Genomic DNA, 19,660 nt, shown 5'->3' with positions numbered 1-19,660 from the left:
CAACTCTGCCACCTTTCCACTGCAAGGAACTCTTCCAATTCAGCTGCTGAAAAGGAAGAGAATAGCCACACTGGTTCCACGTCCCATTTTCACCTGGGGTGTAGTAGCTTCTCCCTTACTTCCAACCACTCGGTTCAGTACTTATACCAGAGTTCACCGAGTACAGAGTCAGAGGAGGAAGTGATTCAGCTGTCAGAACCACGGGCATGAGAGATGGCAGTCAGCTTCCTAGGGTTGCCACCGCACATTTCCACAAACTGAGTGACTTAAAATGGTGGTTTATCCGCTCACAGTTCTGGAGGCTGGAGATCTGAGGTCAGGATGTCAGCAGGGGCACGCTCCCTCCCAAGGCTGTAGGGGAGGCTCCTTCCTTGCCTCTTCCAGCTCCTGGTGGTTGTCAGTAAGCCTTGGCATTCCTTAGCTGGCAGACAAGTCACTCCAACGTCTGCTTCCGTCTTCACGTGGCTGTCTTCCCTCCGTGTGTCTGTGTGTTGAAATTTCTTTCTTCTTAGAAGGATCCCAGTCAGTGGATCAGCACCCACCCTACTCTGGCGCGTCCTCATTTTAACTTAATTATGTCTGCACAGACCCTGTTACCAAATAAGGTCACATTAGCAGGTTTCAGGGATGAAGACTTGAACATCTCTTTGGTGGCAGGGGGACACAATCCATCCCACAACAGCTGCAGACCCCACACACTTCCTAACAATCCACCAGAAGCCACCATGACGCAAGCAAAGTATCTCTTTCCAGCCCACCCTTCACCCCACCCTCCACCCATTCATGTGACATCACAGGGGCCCTCCCGTGGCACCTGCAGGGGACAGAAAACAAGTTGTCCATTTTTAGAAGACGCTTGGCAGGAGGGGGCCAGTGTGTTTCCTACAACCCTGCCCTCTTTTTGGCTCTCCCCATGGACCAGGCTCACTGATTTGCAGAGTGACTCTGGCAGGATGGTGGGAGGTCAGACGCTGCAGCCTGAGCAGCTGCTCACTTCAATTTTCGAGCCACACTGAGCAGAAGGCCCAGTGTGGCAGTGGTTTGGGGAAAAGCCAGGTTTTCCCCAAAAGCTGTCATTTCAGAGAAAAAAAAAATCCACTTTTTTTTTTTTTTTTTTTTGGATAGGCGCTAAGTATCCAAGATTTAAAAACCTGGCTATGACCACAAAGTGTCTGAAAGTGGAGGCTGTTTTGTAAAGATCAGCTTCTTCTTAAACTGCCAGGCCATCCAGCTCCTGGCAGTGTCTGAGTTACCCGGTGGATGTGGCCGGCGGCGGGCTCCCAGAGAGGCAGGAGGTATCACACGGCCCCGTCAGGTACCTACTCAGAGAAGAATGCAGAATGAGGAGGAGAGCAAAGGTAGGGGCGGCTGGGACATTTTCTAAAGGTGGTTTCCACCTTTCCCAGTCATTGATACACAGGAGAGGAGGGCAGAGTGGCCTGCCTGCCCGAAGTACAGAAATTTAGTACTGAAATCATTGCTCAGACAGTCTTGTAACTGGAGCCACACAAACCTCTACTTCTGAATGTTCCCATGGCCAAGACGCCGATTTTCACAACATTCCAAGAAAATCCTGAAATCGAGTCCTGTAGATGGCTTGGAATTTTGGGGGCCAAGGAAATAATCTTCTACGCATCTGAGGTGCATCTGTGTGGGCAGATGTCTTGGGAGCCAAGCAGTAAGACCCAAAGCTGGTGGTCACTGCTGGGGGTGGGGGCTGGAATGCAGACTGGAGAGGGGGCTCAGTCCCGATGATGCAATGATGCCGAGAGAGCTAGTGCTGGGCTGGGGCCCCCCACCAGCTGATGGGGGGCAGCAGGGTAAGGACTCAGGAATGCGTCCGCCCTCCCAGCTCCCCGCCCCGGACTTCTCAAGGGAACCAACCGCCTTGTCATGATTTCCCAGCTAAAAATCATGTTGGAGAAAATTCAGTGTTTTTAAAGCTCTTAGGCTTTAGAATTTTCTATCAATGGCAAAATGTCAGCTAAAAAATACCTATCAAGTGATTAGAGGAAATTTATTCATGCCTTAACTTTAAAAATAAAGACCTGCACCTCCCAGCAAAATCTTTGTGGATAAACTGATTCCCAAACTGAGATCATAGCAGGCCTGCTGGCACCTATGCTTATTACAAAATTCATCTTCTTTTCACGTCCAATATAATCAAGGCAGCCACACCCCACGCTCAGTCGGCCTGGCCTTTCTTTTCTCCAATTCCAGACGGCACTTTCTACGAGAATACGTGTGATTACCCTGGCGGGCTCAGAGCCTGTCTTGAAATAAAGCACGTCAGAGCCGCATGGGAGGGACTCAAACCCAAATTGTGCGTCCTGGCTTGGCACACAGGACCCTCCTGTCCTCACTTATTAACTCTGGGAGACACTGAGCGCTCCCCAGGATGGCGGGGGTCGAGGTGGGGGTGGTTGCAGATATTCCTGCCCCCAGGCCAGCAAAAGCAAGAGGCAGGAGGAGCCAAGCCCAAAGCTCCCTCGGCCCCCACCCCAGCCCCTCTGGAGACAGAAGCGCAGCCCTGCCCGTTCCGGCTGCCCTGGATTCCACCAGCTTGAGGCGACGGCATCTGGAGGATGCTTGATATATGGTCCCTTCCAGAGAACAGGATGCAGATGCGCGGGGGAGGGTAACCCGAGAACGGTGCCAGAAGATGCTTCTGTCCCCCGGAGTTCAACACATAAATTACAAACCACAATTTCAAATTGGAAAGAAAGTATTGACATTTTTCTCTTTTGCAAACATTGGCCTTTTGTGCTCAAGGTAAGTTTGAAGGAATGTAGCTTTGACCCCAAGGTGACTTCTTCCCATTCTATGTCAGTCATCTGGTCCCTGACAAAGGGTGAATACGTCCGTCACGGTGACTAGGTCATGAGCAGCGAGGACCTCGCCTCTACTGCCCTGGCATCACTGGCCACAGACCCCTGGTGTTCACACGTGGTCCTTCCTGGGAGCAGAGGAGTTTGGTCAGGGAAAGGGAGAGAGGAGATGTAGGTACATGTGAGATGGTGCAGGGAGACACCCGAGTCACTGCAGAGACCGAGCCTGAGACCAACCAGGGCACTCGGTGTGGACCACCCCCTCCCCATCCTGTTCTGTCCAGAGTCACTCACTGCCCTGAGTGTAACCTCTCCTTACCTGATGCTTCCACCCTCCCAGCTCCAGGGAGCAAGGAGTGAGCGTGAGCACACCCAGTACCTCCCTCCCCCACACACGCGGGCCACCGTCTCCACCACCCTCTGTATGTATTTCTTTTGATTGCCTTTGTGAGGAGCAAACAGACGGCTTCAAATCCTTGGTTGGTTTCCTGCACATCTTGTGGGAAACCAGCTTTTGGAAAGCACAGATCCATCTCCTGAAACTTCAGACACAGACAAACGGTGTGTGTGTGTGTGTGCGCGTGCGCTCACGTGTGCACCTGTGCACGCCAAAAGGAACATTCTTAAGCTAAATTGTTTAGATGACCTGCGTTCACCCAAACTTTTGCAAACAAGGGATTGCACTTAAGACTTAAACTTTAATTATTTGGAAAATAATCAAGGAAATGCCCCAGTTTAGGTGGAAAGTGGATTAGGCACCGTCCCAAATGGCAAGTGTTAAGGGGCGTCGCCATCTGTTGCGCACCTGCTCTGAGAAGCTCCAGTCCTGTGGCCCCCAGAGCATTACGTACGTACAGGACAATGGAGCAGCAACACGACGTGTGACCTCAACACCAGGGCCTGGCTGCCCACCACGCGCACGGGAAGCCCTCTTGTACGTCCATCCCACCCCTCAGCAGTGCTAGCTGTTGGCAGTGTTCATCTGCCTAGGAGTATAACAAGCACGAGGGAAACAGGGGAGTCAGTTACAGTGAGAATTAGGCTCCTGTCCCTTCAAGGGAGGCTTCATATGACCATGGTGGAGGCCTAGAACTAACCCGGGGAGCAGTCTGTGCGGTGCCACGCGATAGCCAGGGTCATATATCCAGAACCTGCTGGACCCTGGCCCACTAGGGCAAATGCAGCCACTTGGGGTTCAAATGTCATGTTTAGACCCAGCCACTGGCCACTTTCTGGCAGGACGACTGGGCACTTGGTAGGGTGGGAAACAGGACCTATGTGGGGATATCCTATGTCTTCTGCACCAGGTGTGACCATGGCATGACTGGGATGGGCACCTGAGGTGAGTGAGGATCCAGAGATGCCTATCTTTCTCAGGTCGTTCTGGTGCATGCTGGGGACACAAGGCACACATGCAAGGTGCTTTCTGCTTTGGCCGTCCCTCGGCTGCTGGGCCACCTGGACTCTCGCCCTCCGAATTCTGGGCCCTTGAGAAACTTCTTCGCCCTATGCTGCCCACGAAGCTGCTCTGTGGACCTTTACACAGCTGAGCAGACCCTCTATCCCAATGCAGGAGCTCTGTGAAATAGGCTGGTCAGCTGTCTCCCACAGAGAACAAATGCCAATGCCCTCCTCTGCATGGTGGGCCAAACCACTCTATAATCAATTAACTGAGGACTCCCTAGTCAAAGCCCAATCTGGTGACCCTAAGAAAAATATGAGCTGGAGACCCTGACATCAAGGGCATGTGGATGTTCCTGGAGACCGAACTGAAGTGCACAGAACCAGTAGCTGCCAGTCTGTGGAGAGCTGTCAAAGAGACTGGCAGGCTTCTTGGAGGAGGTGAACACCAAGCTGAGTCTTAAGGGGTAAAGACATCTAAGCTAAGGGCCAGGGGAAAGAGGAGGTTCTGGGGCTGGGGGCACAGCTCGGTGTTCAGGGCGGGGGTGCTGAGGGTGGTCAGAGGATGGCAAGGAGCCCCCAGGCCAAGACAGAGAAAGCGGGTGATGACAGAGGGGCCAGCATGGGGAGGCCAGATGAGGGGGACTTTGCAAATTTGGCAGAGGCTTCAAATGAGCAGGCGGGTGACAGGCTGTGAAGGGTGGGACAGGTCTGGCAGCCATATGTGGGATGTCCGGAGCAAAACAGAGAGAGTAGATGTCCTCCGGGCGGCATCAGACCCTTCCGATGAAGCGACACCTACCAGATCTGACCCCAGCTACACACTGTCCTGCATGCGGAAGGTCAGGCCTTTGGGAGGTGTGAGGAGGCCCTGGCATCATCAATTTCCTTACTGGGAATTGTCCACTGCTAAAGGGTTGTCGGAATAGCCATCATTCAAAAGTCCACAAATGATAAATGCTGGAGAGGCTGTGAAGACAAGGGAATCCTCCTACACTGTTAGTGGGAATGCAGTTTGGTGCAGTCGTTATGAAAAACAGTATGGAGAGTCCTCCTTAAGACTAAAAACAGACTTGCCATATGATTCAGCAATCCCACTTCTGGGCATATATCCAAAGAGAACCTTAATTCAAAAAGATACATGCAACCCAATGTTGGTAGCAGCACTATTTATAATAGCCAAGACATGGAAACAACCTAAATGTCCATCGACAGATGACTGGATAAAGAAGTTGTGGTATATTTATACAATGGAATACTACTCAGCCACAAAAAAGAATAAAATAATGCCACTTGCAGCAACATGGATGGTCCTGGAGATTGCCATTCTAAGTGAAATTAGCCAGAAAGAGAAAGAAAAATACCACATGATATCACTTATATGTGGAATCTAAAAACAAATAAACAAACAAACTTACTTGCAAAACATGAACAGACTCTCAGACATAGAGAACAAACTTGTGGTTACCAGGAAGTGGAGTGGGGGGGGGGTAAATTGGGAGTTAGAGATTTGCAGATACTAACTGATACATATAAAATAGATAAATAACAAGTTCATGCTGTGTAGCACAGGGAACTCTATTCAGTATCTTGTAGTAACTTACAATGAAAAAGAATATGAAAAGGAATATACGTATGTACATGTGTGACTGAACTATTATGCTGTACACCAGAAATTGACACAACATTGTAAACTGACTAGACTTCAATAAAAATATGTATATACAAAAAACCCCACAAAACCATGAGCTGGGGCCCCTCCCTGGCCCCCACACTTCCACTGGGGGCTCCCAAAGCATGGCCTCTGGGCTAGAGGGAAGGGGAACCATGAGGGAAGAGGTACATTTATTTGGGCCTATCCAGCCTCCCCTTCTGACCTCTCCTTGAGTCAGTGTTGTCCCTTCCACTCAGGTATCCAAAGGCCTCTGATTCTTTCCTTCTTCCCAGAATCCCAGACTGCAGAGCTGGAAGGAGCCTAGACAGGGATCACCTAGATCAGGGGCCAACAAACTCTTCCTGTAAAGGGCCAGACAGTAAATATTTTAGCCCTTGCTGACCACACAGTCTCTGTCACAACTGCTCCACTCTGCTCCTGTTGTGTGAATGCAGCCGTGATGGCCCAGAGGCCAATGGTATGGCCGTGTTCCAATAAAACTTTATTTATAGAGACAGGCGGGGGGCCGGGTATGGCCCACAGTCATAGCTTGCCACCCCCTGACCTAGTGTTCATTCTCATTTCACAGACGATGCAGCTGAGCCCCAGAGGCATGGACTAGCTCAGCCAAAGCCTCAGGGATTTGAAAGCCCAGCAGGACCTGTTGGGATGCTCGTGTCTTCACTGAGGTAAGGACTTTATTATTATTTGTTAAGTGTATTCATTCAAATCAACTTAGAGACAAATACCATATAATATCATTTATACGTGGAATCCGAAAAAAATGACACAAATGAACTTATTTACAAAATAGGGACAGACTGACAGACATAGAAAACAAAGGGGACCAAAGGGGGAGGTGGGAAGAGGATAAATTAGGAGTTTGAGATTAGCAGATACTATTATATATAAAATAAACAAGGTCCTACTGTACAGCAGAGGGAACTGTATTCAATAGCTTGTAATGACCTATAATGAAAAAGATTATATATGTATAACTAAGTCACTATGCTCTACACCAGAAACTAATGCAACATTGTAAATCAACTATACTTCCATTTTAAAAAACTTAGAGATTTAAAAAATTTTAAGTGCAAATAGCCTATAATATTAAAAATAAGAAACAAATCAACTTTCAGTCCTGCCAGGCAATACCGGCACATCACACTTGCAACATTGACCTGGGCAGCGACACCTGAGACAGATTTCACTCCGGTCTGGTTGTAACTGATGTCTCCTCTGGGTCTTCCCATCACCTACAGAATGACACAGTCCATTCCACTAAGGCAGGCAGCCCCTCTGCGAGGCGTAGGATGTCTCAGCACCACAGATGGGCTCCTTCCCTGTACGGTGGGGCAGTGAGCCAACCCCCTGAGGCGTGGGACGTTGATGGGCAAAACTCTGGCTCTGAGGACCACCTGAGAAGCCCTGGGCTTCCCCAGAGTTCTGGTCACGCTCCCTAGTAAGAGCCTCTTATTAGTGTCAATGTCAACTCCAGGCACCATGCACCCACCCCCCAACCCCGCCCCGTAAGAGGAGAGCAAATAATTTAGAAGGAAGACTCGGGGATCTGAGTTAGCTGGGCCATCCCCAGACTGGTCCGACTCACAAGGCTGAACTGTCCTTCCTTTCAGACGCGACAATTTCGTCTTTTCGGACCACCCCGTCAGCATGTCAGATTTAAAATATTACACGTGGAATAATGAAAAATTGCCAACCTCTCACCACCATCTTTTGATTAATGGGTAGTTCCTCAGAGATTGATCAGTTTGTTTGATTTTGTTACTTGGAGTGACTGATGGCTATTTTAAAAAATACTTAGCTTTAGAGTTACCCTCCATGAGATAATTTTCATACGCCTTGTGTAGCCCCGTCCAGAATAATTGGACTTTATTGCCTTCCTTCCATGCATGAACTGAAGTTCCCTGGAGAAGCAAAACAGATTCCGACTTTGTTGCTTTAATATTTCCATGTAGATCGGCTGCTGTATTCACAGGGCAGCTTTGACCAGATGGCCGGCCAGCCTCGTAGCGACATTTCCCATTTCCCGTCTATTACTCACAGATGGAAAATAATGTGACATGAATTCCCCATTTTGGGATAATATGTGGTTATATCCTTGTCATACCTGCACTAAAGATAAATGACTTATCATGCAATAATTTCTTAACCCTCTAGGGAGAAAATAGGAGAAACAACAGTGCACCGTGTTTGGCAGGAAAAGGGAATCGTCATTGTTCAGGCATTTACCAGGACACCGAAATTTTATTTCCTAATTTCTTCTTTTTTTCCCTCATTGCTTATTTTTCTGTTATTCACGGGTGGGTGGACTTATTTTTGCTGCTTAAAACATTTGACCTCAGGTTTTAGAAGGGGTCCTCAGACGTCTGGTTTTGGTCACATCCTGGGATGTCCCTTCTAGACGTTGGTCTAACGCAGAGCTGAGGGGGGCAAAAATTAGTGGGAAAAAGTCCAATTTTATCATCTAGACTGACTCAAACTTGTCCAAAGTTGCTTAAAATTTCTTTCTTTTTAAAATATTAATTATTACTCTTCACTGCTTGACACTATGTTGTCAATACTCTAAGATCAGCCTTGGTTTTCAATTTCTCACCTCGCCCATGGAGGTAAATTTTTTAGCTATCGCCCGCTTTGATTATAGTTAAAGATGAGTAAGTGACAATGATAACCTTATTAGTAAAGAGTACATAATTAAAACGAACGCTTCTTCCATCTTTAACAGGTGCCAGGCAGTAGGGGAAGAGTGTCCCACATGTAAGTCACGTAACTGCCACCGTTGTCCTTTGGGGCAAGTGCTAGTATTACCATCATTTTCCAGTCAAGACAAGGGAGGCTGGAGAGGAAACTAACCTGCCCGGGTCCTACAGCTTGAATGGGATTTGAACCCACAAATCTGATTTTAAGCTTTCAGCCTCTTTGCACTGGGGAAGCCAAGTGCTAGGCAACTCTTCTTTCTGGAACATTCCAACCTTTTCCTTCTCAGAAAGAAGGCAACTCAGTTACTGCCCAGTTTCTGCTCTTCCCATTGGGCTGGCTGCTGGTCTCTTTCTGCCGTGTTCTCACTGGAGGGCAGAGCTAAGGGGCTGGGCTGGGGTTCTTTCCTCCACCAGTTGACCCCAAAGAATGTGGGTCCCCTGAGCTGTCCATCCATGCAGGGAGCATCCGTCCCTATCCTGTCCTAGGCATGAGTGTTTCACCCTGGGCCCCAGGTTGGCTGCTGGCAAATCGATTTTGTTCAGCGAAATAATCTGCATATTGGAGGCAGCAAAAGGTTCTGGATGCAACGGAAAGTTCTGGAAACAGCTTCCTCTCGCCTCCTCTCCCCCATCTCCACCAGACACAGAATCCGCAGAGTGAGCCTCAACCTTGCCATGGCCCTCTATCCACCGAGCCCAAGCAGAACGCAGGCCAGGCCGCGGCCGAGAGCAGCGTTCAGCAACAGAACTCCACCAAGAAGGTCACCTGCCCCGAGCTTACCCCGCTAGTAACTCAAGCCTTTTATAAACTCATTTGTATTCATCCAAACGGCTGTTTTGGCTAGAAAGAAATGCTTCCTCCTCACTAGAATTACAAATAATTTGAGCAGAAAGCTACAGGCAAGACATATTAATCAAGTTTGAAAGGATGTACCTTTTCATACAAAGGTTTTCTTAAACCGAAAAAAAAACCTCCCCAATCTGTACTTACGTCTAATGGTGGTTTCTAACAGGCAGAGAACTCGCAGCTTGCTTTTTCATTTCATTCCCACCTCCCCTGCAGGCAAAAAATTCAAATCCTTGTCCCATAAATGCACCCCTTTAATCACAGTCTTCCTTGGTAACTTGCATGAGGTTCCAAGGAATGAGCAGCTACAGAGGTTTTTCCACAATATTTCCCCTTATCAGTTATTTGTATTTGTTAATCTGAAAAACTCCTATCACCTGATATATGAAATATGAGATGTAGAACATTTCCCATAATATATTTCTTTTTATATTTGTTAGTCTAAAAAAATAGCATTGCCTGACATGAAATAAATAAATGGAGTTAAAGAAATGTTTTGTGCAGAGCAGGATACTGCTACATAGTTTGAGATTTTGTTAGTGTCAGAGCAATGCCGGCTAACTCTGTCCCTCACCCCCTCATAATAGATACTTTGGGGGGGAGGGGTGACTCCCAGGGAAGTGGGTTTTGATAGGATGATTAAAAAGGTTAGCATTGCTATGATTAGTTTATGCTTCACCCTGCATTTCAGTTAAAGATTAAGTTTTTGCATCAGGTTTTAGCTCAAAGGCAGGTTTGGAGGGAGGTGCATTTTTTTTTTATATTTAAAAAAACCCTCATAGATTGAGTTGGGTTTATTTTTAACAGGAGCAGAAGCATGGTGGGAATGGGTTCGCAGGCTCCATTTCAGCCACAGGCTCTGTTTTGCAAACAAAGAAGCAGCCTCCAGTCTCCCTGATGAGAAAGTGTGTTAGGGCTGTAAGACACCTGTACCTTGCCCTGCATGGCAATCCCGGCCACAGGAGGATCTGGGGCAACCCTGCTTTCTTCCTCCCTTACCTTAGGGGGCGGTTTCCTCCCATGAGCTTATGCGCCCTGCCTCGGGCAGGTCCGCCAGCCTTTACAAGCACCTACTGTGTGCAGACCTTGCACATGGATGCAGGGTAGGTTAATAAACAGAAATGTCTTCCTAGTATTCAGAGTAGTTAGGTAGAGGAGGCAGCATAGAAATGAATATTGATTGGGTTAGGGTTAGGGTCATTATAAGTAAGGGAAGCCATGACGATAAAGACTTAAGTAAGTGAAATCCAAGAGCTAACAGATACAAGTGTAGGTTACAGAGAGGGAGGGAATGAAGGATTCTGACAGGTAGGGGGCAGGGAGAGCCCCCAGCACGGCTGATGGCTGACAGAGCCTTGAAGAATGAACCAGTAGAGAGGGGGCGCTCTTGTAAACATCGGGAGGAAGGTTTTTTGTTTGTTTTTTGAGTTAATGTTACCTAGAGGTTGGTGCAAGGCATGATGTTAATTTTTTTTTTAATTGAAGTTTAGTCAGTTTATAATGTTAGGTTAGTCTGTGGTATATAGCATGGTGATTCAGTTATACACACACACACACACACACACGCACATACATCCTTTTTCATTATAGGTTACTACAAGCTATTGAAGATAGTTCCCTATGCTATTCAGTAGGACTTTGTTGTTCATCTGTTTTATATATGTATCTGCAAATCCCACACTCCCAATTTATCCCTCCCCCTCCTTCCTCCCTGATAACCATGAATTTGTTTTCTGTATCTGTGTCTGTTTTCATTTTATAAGTAAGTTCATTTGTGTCATTTTTTTTAGATTCCACATATAAATGATATCATATGGCATTTGTCTTTCTCTTTCCAGCTTACTTCACTTAGAATGACGATCTCTAGGTCTTTCCTTGTTGCTGCAAATGGCATTATTTCATTCTTTTTATGGCTGAGTAGTATTCCATTGTGTACATATACTACATCTTCTTTATCTAATCATCTATTGATGGACATTTAGGTTGTTTCCATGTTTGGCTATTGTAAATAGTACTGCTATGAACGTTGGTGTGCATGTCTCTTTTTGGATTAGAGTTCCCCCTGGATATATGCCCAGGAGTGGGATTGCTGGATCATAAGGTAAGGGAGGAAGTTATGTTTTAGATGCACCTGGTGGAGTCAAGGAAGAGAGCCTGGAGGAGGGGAGACAAGAGACCAGAGCAAACCTTCCAACAGCCCAAGTAAAGAAATTAGCACTAAATCTATTCAAATGAACATGGAAAAATCTTCCAGACAGACTGTTGACTAAAAAACCAAGATGTAAAACAAATTACATTTTTAAAAAACCTACAAACAAGACTGTATATACTTTAGGGGTATATATGAGACCCTGTAACTATAAATGCATCTTTAAAAGGTCTCTATTACATATGTATCCCAAACCAGTAACAGTCTCCGGGAGGCAGAGGAGGGAATTAGGATTGGGGATGGGAGGTCTGAGTGGACTGTATTTTTTCTGTAGTGCTTATTTTTTTGTAATTCAGAACATAGTCTGTATTACCTATGTAATTAGAATATATTTTTAAAAATCAAGTCAATAATCTATTTTTCATTATAACACATGGCACTTAAGGCTATTACATTATGTCCATCTACATCTAGGTTTGGTATTTCCAAGTCAAATGGATTCTGGAGAAAGGGAATTACTGATCCATAAAACCTAGAGTTCACAGAGTCTAATTTCCTTCTTTTACAAATGAAGCCATGTAGGTTTCACAGAGTATTTTTATGTATAAGCGTAGGAAGAAGTGTGTAAAATAATTCATGGAAAAGTCATTGTTGCCTTTAAGTTTTCCAGGCAGCTATGAAAACTACATTAAAATGTTTTTTTACCCCCAAAGTTCATTTGCCCAGCCACAAAAACCATTTTCTCTGAAAAGGGGTGCTCAGTTACAGGGCTGGAGTGCAACATACGAGATATTGGGTCGGCAAGCAAGTGAGTTAAGTTCTGCCCAGAAGCCACCATGTGACCTTGACATCAGCCAACCTCAGTGTCCCCATCCCAGCACCAGGGATTTTCCTAGCCCTCAGGAAATACTATTACTCCATTCACAGCAAGGTTGGGGGGACGTCTCTCTGTGAGGGTAGAACGCTAGCCTTTAAAAATGTGCTTCAAACTTATTTGAAAAGTGAGATTCTAGTGTGGGGGAGGGGAAAATTGAGAGTATGGAATTAATAGATGCACTACTATGTATAAAATAGAAAAATAAGATTTTACTGTATAGCACAGGGAACTATATTCAATATCTTGGAATATATTCAATAGAAAAGGATCAAAAAAGGAATATAGATATATACATACATGTGTACAACCGAATCACTTTGCTGTAAACCTCATACTAACACAATATTGTAAATAACTATACTTCAATTTTTTAAAAAGTGAGATTCTAGTCTAAGTCTTGCAGGATCTCTAATACAAGAGATAGTCTGGTGGAGTTGAAAAACAAAAGGGCTTCTCCGGAGACTATGGTGAGAAAGAGAAACCCCTATTTTGACTAAAGAAAATATTTAAGTTATGATCAGAAATATATTTGCCTAGAAATAAAAAGGGGTTTTCCCCCTTAAATATTCACAGCTGGCTCTCTGACCATATAAAGTTACCATGCTACCCAGTGACTCAACTCCCAACATCTGTATTGGTGACTGACATAATGTATTAAGGGCTATCTAAGTCTTTGAGTCACGACACCCCTGTTTGATTAAGGTTTATTTTACTAGCACCAAGAGACTTACACATTTAACATCTGTGGTGCTGCTCCTGAAATTCCGAGCCATAAAACAAGTAAATTCAGCATGGTCTGAAATTTCAGAGCATAGCAACCAACTGCCCAGAAAACACATTCGGGAGGGCTGGTCGGTAATGGAGCGGGGCTTATCTCAAGCGGGACTGCACATCTGGCCGCACCTTCCCGGAGCAAGTGTGGGAAGAAGGAAGTGGGGGCGCCGGAGTCCAGCTGGACAGAGAGGGACGGGGTGGTCAGCCGGGGAGGGTGTCTGCTCTTTGCCCTGCAGTTGGGAAGGCGCTCCCAGTGCAGTTCACCTCTTAGGTACAGGATTGTTGAGATGGGGCACAACCCACTCAACGCCATGTATTGGGGCTGTGTTTGAAGATGCTCACAGCTTACGATTGTGGACCCAGTTCCGTGTCCAGCACCAGGAAAAGTTCAGTAAGTCCTGCCTGTCTCTGGAGTATCACAGAGTCTTTAAAAATGATGGTTCCGTACATGTTGAACCATTATGGGAAAATACTGATGGTCAGACTCAGCCAGAGGCAAAGAGCAGAAGAACCTCGGGCAGCAGCAATATTATGGTAATAAACTGATAAGCCCTGACACGCACGCGCAGCCCAGGGCCAGAGCGGACGCAGGAAGAGATCAGTAGCTCAGCTCACCGGCGTGGAGCGTTTCTTTCAGAAAGTTTCTTCATTCTATTAATGGAAATGAACAATTTTATATCATATCAACAGAAGTTATACTAATGAAAATTAATCCTCTAAATACACAATCTCTGCTGTTTTAGAAATCCCAGAGTCCTGGGAGAGGCGGGGGAGTGGCGTATGAATACAACATCGGGTCAACCGTGGAAAGGGTTATGACGGAAACACAAGACAACCCCCTTGGGGAGCTGGAGCGAGAGCGTGAACTTCAAAGCTCTCTGACAAGTACAGGATGATAAAAACATATGGCTTCCGGACGACTCACATCTTCCCATGTGGCTGATGCCCAGAGGTCCTTCAGGCCACTCTTCCATCTGAATACACATCGTGGTTTAGGTGCAGGTGCATCAGAGAGAGATGGGGGTGACCAAATCACCATAGCGCTATCCCACCAAGATGACACACAGGCTCCTTCCCACGTCTGACCAATGTCCTACGCCAGGAACAAGCAGCCTCTAATGTCTCTGCTATTGCCCGCCCCAGTGTCCCATTTTCACGATGCCACCCAGCCCTGGGTTCCTTCAAGCCATGGCCCATGTCCTCCCCTCTCTCCCGACACTTATATGTCAATAACATGGCACAACTTCAGATGTGCTGGCTGCATCTTGCCAAAGCACAGCAAGAGGGAATGCCGTCCCCTTCCCCCGATGACAGAATTGGACCATCCCAAGCCAGGAAGCGTAGCAGGAATCTGTGATCATACTATTTAATTACAGCCACAGAAGTGTGATTTACGAAGGGGCGAAACAATAGACTTTGTCCAAAAATAGGGCAGCAGTTAATTAAATTGCAGTACATCCATTCAGTGGAAAATCCCTTATCTGTTTTAAAAAATGACTTCATAAAGACGATGTGGTAATGGAAAAAAGCACATGGTATAAAACTGAGAAAAGATACTGTACAAAATTGTATATGCATTATGATTTATACATACACATCTAAATGTAAATGCATGGATAATCACAAGTCTTACTGTAGAAGAGAATTAATAGGAGCACTGGCAGGGAACAGAGCATCTCTCTAAGTAAGTGATTTAGATGGTTTTCAGAAGTGGTGGGATCATGGTTTTTTTTTTTTTTTCCCACTATTGTCCCAAATTTCTATGATGTCGTATATAACGTGTAATTGCAAAATCATCATCTGAGAGAGCATGAGTTTTGTTTTCTGGCAGAGACTTTCCAAAGTTGAAATGGACAAACTAAACTGCCCAGGTTTTGAGGGGCACATCTAGTAGCTAACCCACCCCGGTGGCCTGGCTGGAGGTGGAGGCAGGACAGCACAAAGGAGGCCAGACCGAGGTCTTCCCTCCTCGTGGAGAACAGGAACCCATCCACACTGCTACCCCTTCTCTTAGTGTTTTCCTGGGGAGGTAGGAAAGCATCACAGCTGTGCTGTTCAGGGCTCTGGCTCCGCACTTAAGCGGATAGAAAAAAATGTATCAGAAAATCTCGGCGGAGTTTGTAAGTTCAAACAAACTTTGGCCACCTCTGTGCACAGATTGTTGGATGGGGGCTGTCCATCTCGGGGAGCCCACAGCTCAGGTTTTCAGCTTCATCCCAGAGGGCTAGCCCTGCACTTGCTCTGTTTTTGCCCTTGGAGCCCCAGAGCCCCAGAGATCCAGGGTCCAGCTGGAATCCAGCTGCTCCAGAGGACTTGTCCCAGGGCAGCCAGTGGAGAGAGTGGGAAATTGAGGACCAGAGTCAGGGCCAGGCAGTCCGCCACCTGCAGGGCTTCCCAGCTCTCTCCTTGTATCATGTTAAACACAGAAATTAACTCACCCAGACTGGACTCACTTCCAAAAAATGACTCCACTGTGTTACGTTTTTAATGTTGTGTCCCTGGCTTTGACCTTCTGTATGACAGAGGCAGCTCAATGAAGAATGTCTCTGAATCATTTAAGAAGATGTTCAAGAAGCTTCCGATTACTCTGTTTGATGTCATTTGTCTAAGGATTCATGGGACAAATTATTTTCATAAATCTAGTGTGAGTAAAGTGTATGCTTCTTGAAGATAATTTTTTAAACTTTTTTTTTCATTTTTCCTTTGGCAGCCAGAAACTCAAAGTTAAAGCTCATGTTTAGTTACACTAACAACATTAATGTATGTTTATGGCATATTTGCTCCTCCCCTCCACCATCTTTCTACATGTTAAAAACATATTTTCTTTTATTCAACAGACTTTCTATTTCATTGTAAATGGCCTTAAATTCATTCTAGGAGGAGACAGTTTATAAATAAACTTGCATAGCACCGTTTCTTGAGGAAATTGACCATTGACCCAGCTTCATATGTTAAACAAGGTTGTTAACATTGCTCAACCAAAAACAAATTCACAGTCAGGACAAATCCAGAACACAGCTTTCTATACAGCAACTGGAGCAGGCAGTTCAAAAGTCAAAGCCCTAACAAAACAAGGCTGAGAGACTTCTACATGAAAAGAGACAAAAAGACACAACAACCCACATGCTGACCTTTGATTGGATCCTTGTTCAAGGAGACAAAAAAAACCAACCCAGCTATAAAAGATGTTTTTGATGCAATTGGGAAATTTGAATATGAACTGGATAGCAGATGAAAATTAAAGTAAATTTTAATAGGTGTGCTAATGGTATTGTGGATATATTGGAGAATGTTTTTCAGAGAGTGAAATATTTATTGTGAAGTGTCATGACTGTTTATAATTTACCTTTAAATGGATAAGAAAAGCAAAACATATATGTGTGTATACATAGATATTATATATATATATATATATATATATATATATATATATATATATATATAATGCAGGGAGAGAACAAATATGGCAAAATGTAAACAATTGCTAGATCCAGGAAACAGTTATTCATTGTACTGTTCTTTGATCTTTGCTGTGTGTTTGAAAACTTTCACAGTAGGTTGGGCAGAGGTATACAAAACTTCAGCATCTATAACGTAGATTGACCAAAGGTGTTTTAAACCTGATGGCAAGTCATTTTTTGGAACCCCAGGTGTACCTCAAACTTAAATGACTAAGGCTGACATTACTGGGGTTCAAGGAACAGTCATAAACTCAGCAAGAAAAAGGGAAAGCAACCACCGCCACCATGTCCCTCCGAGCTCAGTGCACCCACTCACCTGGGGCAGCTAGACTCGGCTGCCTCTCAGGTGGTACAGCAAGACACGCACACTGGAATTAGGATGCTTCAGTTCCAGAGAAGCCACCTCTATTAAAATCTATTTCCGTAGTCTGCATGGGCACGTTCATTTCACATATGCAACCCAGCCAGTACCAGGATATGCACGGACTGCCTCCTATACCTGTGGAGATCACCCAGACCCAAACATATGCAGAAACAGAAGCAGTAGGAAGCCCCTGTCACCTGACCGCCAGCACCACTTCCAAAGCTGCAAAAGGCCCAGTTGTGTCCCTCCAGGTTCCACCTCCCGCACGGAGGCTGCTGACCAGTGAAACTCTCTGACTCAAGCTTTTAATGATAGATTTAGAGCGAGATATCTTACCTTGACCCTGCTCCAAACTACTGGCTGGGAAGTCTGTTGCCACTCACATCAATTTAAGGGAATGAAGCCGTGGATGGACATGAAATGACTTAGGTTTTACCACAACGTCCTTTGGCAAGTTGTTTGTGAGTAGGCAAGATGTAGTTCAAGTGAGACATGTATCCCTTAAACGACGGTGACCGGGGAGTAAGAGAGAGGCAGACAGAATTGACAGTTTGCTAATGGGGTGAGAGAAGAAGGGAAACAAGGGAGGCTCCTAGATTTCTGGTTTAAGCAAATCCTGACACCAATTAGGGAGGGGGGATGACTAGGAGTGGGCAGACTGGTGCAGAGAACACTGACATCAACAGAGTTTTTCATCTTCTGAAGAATACCTCATCCCTTTTGGTCAGTTAATCAACCTGGTACTTGTTGAGGTTTACCATGCATTGAGCTCATCACATTTACCTTGACCATATATTTTTTTCAAAGATGATTTGAAAGGACTTGCATTTAAAGTCACAAGTACAAAAAAACTATTGAAAAGGTGTGTGTGTGTGAAAGTACAAGAGCCAAGTAAATAAAGGATGGAAAGAATCATATGCAACTCTTAATTCGAAAAGAAGCTGCTATGATTGCAAGCACAAAACTTAGCTCTGAGCTTCCCAGCAGCCAAAGAAAAAAGGGAGAGGTGAATTTTGCAGAAGTGATTGTCTAATAACAGGAAGCATGCTGGCTTGTGTGGAGAAATAAAACTGTTCTTACTCTCCACTTTGAAAGCATTTTGGTCACTCCAGAGCTTCTCTCCAGGCCAGTGATCACTATGGCAAAAAAATTTTGTCAGTAACAGTTTAACACAAAATACAAAGGCCTTCTATATAAAACCTGAAAAAGACAGCTCAAATGCCCAGTAGAATGGACCATAGGGGGCATTGGTCAAGGACACAGGTCTCTTTCTTTGGTTTTGTTTTTAATAGTATCATTGTGATTGTTACCTTGATAGCCACTGATTTAACTACAGTTTCTTTTTGTCTTAGGATGTACATCTTTTGAGTATCTCTCTCTCTCTGTCTCTCTCAAGATGTGTGTGTGTGTGTGTGTGTGTGTGTGTATGTGTGTGTGTGTGTGTGTGTGTGTGTGTGTACTCCATTTGAGAGTTAATTGCAGGCTTTCTAACACGTTTTAATAAACCTCACATACTCCCCCTCCCCCACCAGGAAAATTCTGACTTCATTTGCTTTGGGAGAACAACTGTCACACAACAGACTTTCCAGACCTTGTTCACGTCACAGTGGAAATAAAGAATCATGAACTCCTTTGTTTCTGTCCTCTGCTCTGCTGACCCACGCTGTGACAGCCAGGGAGCCCCCTCTTACATCACAAGCTACTTTTTGGGAGACCCCGGGTACTGTTAAGCTCCTTGGGACCAGCCTGAACCAGATTCCAGTCTAAATTTCCGGAAGCTGGGAGAAAGAGCCCCCCAGTGCGCGGGATGAGCTGGAAGCACCCAGGAGGTGCCTGGGATGGCCAAGCCCCGGGGGCAACCCCGAACTCACCCCTCCTGGGCGGCTTCACAGCAGCTCATGGCAGTTCATGGGTCAGCAGCAGGGTTACAGCGGCACCCCGTTCCCTCCTCGAAAGCGGGTCGTGAGCCCCGGGGCAGCCCCGGAGCGCTGGGGCTTCAGTGGCCCGCGAGTGGCCCCGCACCGCGAGCGGAGCGGGATAAATAATTGACTGATTGAGGCGGCGGAGTGGAATTACCGCTGCGGGCGGGTCTCACCGCAGCCCGCACCTGCCCTGCGCTGCCGCTGCCACCACCCCCTCCCTCCGGGAGCACCGCTCTCTTCCCACGACGCCCTTGCCAGCCTGGCCGAGCGCACTGCCTCCCGGCTGGGAACATATTTGCATACCGCATTTCAGGTTCAAATGCGTGCGCATAACACAGAGGATTAATGAGCAACCTGGCGAGGTCCCCCTCTTGCCTGGCGGGAGAGGTGTGAAAGCCCAGCGGGCTGCGACACCCCCCCACCCCGAGGAAGCGCTGAGGGACCCATCTGCTGAGGCTGGGGCTGCCCCTGGGGTGCAGGGAGCCCCAGTTTCCAAACCGAGGTGCTCAGAGTGCAACCGGTTGCTCCTCTATTCTCTGCCTTCTTTCATTCATGTTTTTCCCCAGCAGTCATTCATTGAGCATCTACCATGTGCCAGGGCTTGGGATGGGAGGAGGGGTAGCCTTAAACCAGACAAGCCCCTGCTCTCACGGAGCCTCCATTTGG

At 46.2% G+C, this 19,660-nt stretch overlaps 1 long non-coding RNA gene across 1 annotated transcript in view; it reads right to left on the bottom strand.

Moving 5' to 3' along the window:
• Nucleotides 1–19,207, bottom strand: part of LOC116660190 — a 35,934-nt gene extending 16,727 nt beyond the window's left edge. Inside the window, exon 1 of the long non-coding RNA XR_004315590.1 lies at nucleotides 18,944–19,207. This is a non-coding gene — a long non-coding RNA (uncharacterized LOC116660190). The remainder of the gene's footprint in view (nucleotides 1–18,943) is intronic.
• Between the last annotated feature and the right edge of the window lie 453 nt (nucleotides 19,208–19,660).

The sequence above is a fragment of the Camelus ferus genome, chromosome 1, assembly GCF_009834535.1.
Source record: "Camelus ferus isolate YT-003-E chromosome 1, BCGSAC_Cfer_1.0, whole genome shotgun sequence".
Classification (NCBI taxonomy): Eukaryota; Metazoa; Chordata; class Mammalia; order Artiodactyla; family Camelidae; genus Camelus; species Camelus ferus.
Note: the sequence above shows the minus strand (reverse complement) of the source record. Positions and strands in the feature narration are given on the sequence as shown.